Here is a 6,000-nt window from a genome sequence, read left to right as displayed (position 1 = left end):
GTGGGGGGGAGGGCGTTCCCTATAGGGACGGCTCCCTCAATAGCTGGGTGTATAAGGGGTTCACTGGGGGAAGTGTGGGATGTGTATGGAGGGAAGGACTCCTTGGGGGAAGCGGGGGGTTGTATAGGAGGAAGGGCTCCCCGGGGTGGGGTGGTCACTGGGGGGGTAAGATGTGTACACGTATGAGACAGGTGATATAGGGGGCAGGGCTCCCCGAGCCTTGCTTGGGGGTATATAGCGGCAGAGCTCTCGGCGTTGCCCCGCCCCGGCCGGGCCGGAGGAAGGAGGCGGTGGCTGGGGGCGGACCCGTCCGACGCGGCTGACGCTGATCCCAACCCCGAGCCCGCCGCAGCGGGTAAGGGGGGAAGGGGATGGAGGCAGCCGAGCCCTTCCCCACCTCAACAGGGCCTGCAGCCTGGCGTGGGCCCGGCCCCGGCCCCGGCTCCCCCACCCGGGCGGGCTCTCGCGCGCGCCTAGTCCCGGGCGACCCGTTGCGAGCTGCACCCACCCCCGCCCTGTATGTCCCGCCGGCGGGGACGGGCCCATCTCCGCGCTGCCCCACGCCGAGCCCCTGCGGCCCCCGCGAGCTGCCAGGGGCACCTCTGCGCCGCGGGCCCTGCCTAGGCGGAGGGCTGGTCAGTGTCAGTTCAAAGTAACTTCCCGCCCAGGCCAGGCTCCGTTCCCGGCCACGTGAACGCCGGGCGGCTCTGGGCGGCACAGCACCGCCCTGGAGATCCGCCCGCGCACAGCGGGGGGGTGGGGCTGTTCACAGGCGTTATCCCGCCCCTCACATGCTTCCCCCGCGGTGGCCTGTCTGTGCTCTCCGTTTTCCTTTGTAAAGCAGGTAATGGCAGCGCCCTTGGCAGCCGTGCTGCGGTTGGCTGCTGTAATCCGTAGTTTACCTGGCATGGTGGCGAAGCTTAGTGGGTTGCTCTGTAGGATCCGTGATCAGGTTTTGATTGTTGACCTCGCTGTTTTTCTCGTAGTCTCTGGCACTTGTGTTTTGGTGACGGTTTTGAGAGCTTTGGCCCCTAATTAAAAGGGATTCCTGAACTTAATGTGGCACGTGAGGCGGGGGGGGGTCTGGTTTTGACCTCCAAGCCACAGAACATCTAGTGAACCCACTGTCCGTGTAAGATCCTTCTTTGAAACTTGGATTCGTTCCTTGTCACCAGAAGAGTGAATGACAAATCTGATTATCTACCTTTAATGTTGCTTTTCAAATTTCCATGTGAAAAAATAAGAGATACTTCCTTTAACTGTCTTTGTGTGCTGTATCGGCCTGTGTTTTATTTTCACAGAGAATACGCAGGGATAACATGTAACATTGTTGGATATGGATGGTGTCAGTTGATCTTTTCCTTCTCTGGCTTAAGCGCGGATCTGGCAGGCAGAGAAAGGAGGCTTAGCTCTAGGGGGGGAAAAAGGATGTACACCTCTACCCCGATATAACGCTGCCCTTGGAGCCAAAAAATCTTACTGTGTTATAGGTGAAACCACATTATATGGAACTTGCTTTGATCCGCCGCAGTGCACAGCCCCACCGCACCAGAGCACTGCTTTACCCCGTTGTATCCGAATTCGTGTTATAGCGGGTCACGTTATATCAGGGTAGAGGTGTATGTGTAAGAGCAGGTAAGGGTGTAGTCGGATGAGGGAGTAGGTGTTTGGTCTGTGTTGCTGTTTAAATCTGTTTTGGATTTTTAACTGAAGGAAGATTAATTGAATTCTAGGCACTGTAAGGCAACATTTACTATTGCAGTAATTTTTGGCAGTAGTATCAATTTATGCCCACACCAAGATAAATAAACACATGCCTTTAAATTAAATGAGTGTAGAATATATTATATGGAGCTGCAAAATACAGCATAAACATTTTCTTTAAACAGGCACCAAAAATAAAAATCGGGGACTGGCCTGGATAGCTGAGGATGGCTAGATACAGTGTGAAAAAAGTAGGGCTTGGTAGCTATCCACAAGTGAAGGGAGGGAAAGGGGGGGAAAAACAGATTGCTCAACTCTTCTGCTTTGATTTTCTTGCAATATTTGGCAGTGCCTCCTTGCCTCCAGCTTTAAGAACATCTGTTCTGCCTAATTTTATCACCAGTACCGATCCAATGCTCAATTGTAGAAGAACATTGAACTGTTTGGAGTTCTGTCTTTTAGTGATTCAATGAGAGACAAAACAGAGACCCTGTTTGCTTGTGGTCACTAAGTCCTCAATTCTCCAAACATGCATATGATTAAAGTTATCAACCTGCCCAAGTATTTGTTTACAGGACTGGAACCTACAGATCACATGGAACTTTTTATAAAAGTAGAGATTAAGACCTTAGTGTTTGGACCAAACTCCAACTTGGGTAATCACGTTCACACTCAAATTTCCTCTGTAGTTACCACTGTATATCCATTTTTTGTTTAGTGCCCTTTGTGGTTTTGTGTCATTACTGCGTGCTGATAAATGGCTACTACAGTCAAACCAAAGGGTGAGTAAAGTGATCCTTATACACGTAGACTGTAAAATGCTCTGGGATCCTTCAGGATGAAAGGTATTAATATAATTGTTACTAATTCAGAAATGAACCTGTTAGCAGTTTTTTACTTCTAATTGTTTTATTATTATTATTTGTATTGTGATAGCAGCTGGGAGCCTCATTGGACCAAGACCTTGTTGTTCTAGATGCTGTACAAACACAGAGCTAGCAATGTGACTATTGCCTATCTATAGTTAGGACTGTTTTTAACTTTTTGTTAGGCAGTTGTCTAGGCGGCAAGTAGAACAGATAGTAGAACCCTACTCTGGCTCCTATTTTTGGGGAGCAAGGGTAGTTTGAAAAATGAAGGTAAATGATTACTAAGTACTGTTTTCCCTGCAAACTTTCTTTTTTCTTTCTTCTTTACTTTTCTGACAGTAAGTGGAAAGCAAACACAACCAAGAATCAGAACTGGGAAAGTGAAGAGAGAGTCTGGGATAGACACTTAAAACTTCTTTCACTAAACAAGGGTACTCCACCAGGGAAGTAGATCTCATCATGGAATGGACCACCCAAACACCCCTGTAGGAACCTGCTTTAATACAGAAAAAATAACCCCATTGATCGCACTCCCCTAGTTGTCTCCTTCCACCCCATGCTAGAATCCTTTCAGGGTATCATTATGCAATGAAACAACCTGTCGTGGACTTGATGGTGTCCACATTCTGAAAGAAATCTTTCTCAACCCCTCCCCCCAACCCTCCCGCCATTTCTGCCTTCAAACAACCTCTCTCCCCCAACCTTGCCAAGGTCATCGTCAGAAGCAAGCTCTCCACAGGTCAGGACGCACTGACTCAACGCGGTGCTAGAACAACAGATGCAAACCATGCAGACATATCAATACTGCTATGATGATCAGTCCCCCCCGTCCGTCCCCCCTCCTTTCTCCGCAACGCACCTTTCAAGATCCATGAGTCCTACACTTGCCTAGCAGAACATGTGGTGTATCTCATCCAGTACATCAAAAGCCACAACATCTCTGTGGGTGAAGCTAGACAATCACTATGCTCTCGAATGAACTCATGGACAAAATACATCCTATCACCTGTGGGCAAACCATTTCCATGAAGTGATTGCTCCATATCTAACCTCTCAGTTCTCACCTTCAAAGGAAACCTACACAATGCCTTAAAATTATGAGCCTGGAATTTAAATTCATTACGCTACTGGACATTAAAAACCATGGACTTAACAGAGACAGGTTTATAGCTCATTACAACACTCTGTAATATGCCCTACTATCTGCTAACCCTTAATTGCCCACTTCATTTTAAGTGGCCTCCTACAGCATATGTAGATCCCCTTATGCTTAACAATCTGTCCCACCTTCTATTTAGCTTGGACACTTTGCTTACCTTTTCCAGTCCTGAAGAAGAGCTCTGTGTAGCTTGCAGTGTTGCCCATTCCACCAATATAAGTTGGTCCAATAAAAGACCTCATCTCACCTATCTTGGTCTCACTGAGGAATCAATCAAAATAATAGGGGGCGGGAGGGAAGGTGGAATTGAAGTTTGCATGACATAACTATATAGCAGGCAGTGGATAGAGAATGCACTGGGACTTGGAAACCTTGGGTTCTGTTCCTGACTTGGCCTCTGGCATGCTAGGTGACCACTCCATGTCTCAGTTTCCCCATCTGTAAAATGGTGATAAGGACTCTTTTGGCAAGTGCTTTGAGATCTATTGATGAAAAGTGCTAGATGAGACAATGATATAGTCAAACAGTATTGCATTTTTATAGTTTATATTAATATATATCCCAATTAATGGAAAAAGTTTTAAATATTTAGGTTGGTATTTTCAAAGAAGCTAAGGGAGTTTTAAAATAGAATGGGAGTTGGGAACCTAAATTCCTTAGGCTCTTTTGAAAATCCCAATCTTAATTATTTTAGTCAGCAGTCTGTGTACAAATAAGCACACCCGACAGGCAAGCAAAATATGTTAGAACATAGATATGCCACCAGAGGGAATTTTTTTTATGCCCAGATTGTTTTGAAATCTCTGATTGCTTTGATTATTGTTTACTAGTTGAAATTCTAAACATATAGACTTGTGTGCATGGGGTGGAGGGGAAACAATGTAAACTATTGTTTTGAACAGCAAGCTTGATGTACAAAATACCTAGCCCTAGTGGGAGAACTTTTGCGCGTTTTATATTTTTGCATGGTGCTCTGATTACCCAAAGTCTTAATCACAAATTTCCTATTAATTGTGATATGTTACTTTCAGGGTCACCTAGGTGATACTGAATTTTGCAATTTTGTTTAAAATAGCAACAATAATACATACAATATTAGCTCAGATGCCCAAGTCTGGTATCCTGCCTCTGACAGCAGCCAAAATTTGAAACTTCAGAGAGTGATGAGAAAACCCATAATGCACTTAGCAAATTGTACAGTTCTGTATGTGGGAGAATAATTCCTCCTTGGTAGCTAGTGGTGGTCAGTTTACACCATGGAGCATTAGAATGGTAACCTTTCTTAGATTATTTTTTTCCACTGAAATAAAGAATTCAAATAAAATGGAAGACACCAATTATTTGACTGGGAGACATTTTTTAATGACTAAATAGTAAATTGTCAAGAGGTAGTTTCTCCCAGCAAAACAGGTGCCTTAGCATTATCTGGTTTTTAAAGACTGAATGATTAGATGAGTTGATCTCTCTTGTGTGTGTCCCTTGTGTTCCTAGCATCTATAGCAGGGGTAGGCAACCTATGGCACGCGAGCTGGAGGCGGCATGCGAGCTGATTTTCAGTGGCACTCAAACTGCCTGGGTCCTGGCCGCTGGTCCAGGGGCCTCTGTATTTTAATTTAATTTTAAATTAAGCTTCTTAAACATTTTAAAAACCTTATTTACTTTACATACAACAATAGTTTAGTTATATATTATAGACTTGTAGAAAGAGACCTAAAAATGTTAAAATGTATTACTGGCACGCGGAGCCTTAAATTAGAGTGAATAAATGAAGACTCGGCACACCACTTCTGAAAGGTTGCCGACCCCTGATCTATAGCATCCCTTTGTTTCCTTTTATTCCCCTGTTGGTCATTTTTTATCCATTTTTTGTCTCTTGTTTTATGCTTAGATTGTAAACTGTTTGGGGTAGCATATAGCACAGAGAGGTACTGGTCCGTGACAGGGGCTTCCAGACATTTCAAAAATAGAAATAATAAATATGTATAAGACTTGATTTACTATAATATAGCACTTGGCCTATTTTTTCAGTGCCCCTCATATTACTAATACTTTGCAAAATAATATATTAATGTAATGCTTGCTTTTCCCATACAAGTGTTCGGTTACTACTGGCAATGCAGAGCTAGTTACCTATTTTCTTTCAAAGGAAGAAATTAAAAATAATTTTAAATAGGAAACAAGTAATTAGCAATTAAAATGATATCATGCTAATAAAAAACCCGTAAATGTAAAACGTGAGCAAACACTTATCACATTTTGAAACTGGAA

The 6,000-nt window shown here is 44.3% G+C and overlaps 1 protein-coding gene across 4 annotated transcripts in view; it reads left to right on the top strand.

Moving 5' to 3' along the window:
• Window positions 1–248: 248 nt before the first annotated feature.
• Window positions 249–6,000, top strand: part of NMNAT3 (nicotinamide nucleotide adenylyltransferase 3) — a 100,652-nt gene continuing 94,900 nt past the window's right edge. The window contains exons 1-2 of one of the 4 annotated variants that reach the window (XM_045031583.1): window positions 827–844; window positions 2,423–2,486. The gene's annotated coding sequence lies outside the window, so the exon portion shown is untranslated. Of the gene's footprint in view, window positions 356–543; window positions 636–755; window positions 845–2,422; window positions 2,487–6,000 lie in introns of those variants that run through there. The other 3 variants (XM_045031584.1, XM_045031588.1, XM_045031585.1) reach the window with 3 other exon arrangements.

This window comes from Mauremys mutica, chromosome 9 (genome assembly GCF_020497125.1).
Source record: "Mauremys mutica isolate MM-2020 ecotype Southern chromosome 9, ASM2049712v1, whole genome shotgun sequence".
NCBI classification, from domain to species: Eukaryota; Metazoa; Chordata; order Testudines; family Geoemydidae; genus Mauremys; species Mauremys mutica.
The sequence above is the reverse complement of the archived record's forward strand: the minus strand, read 5'-3'. Positions and strand labels throughout refer to the sequence as shown.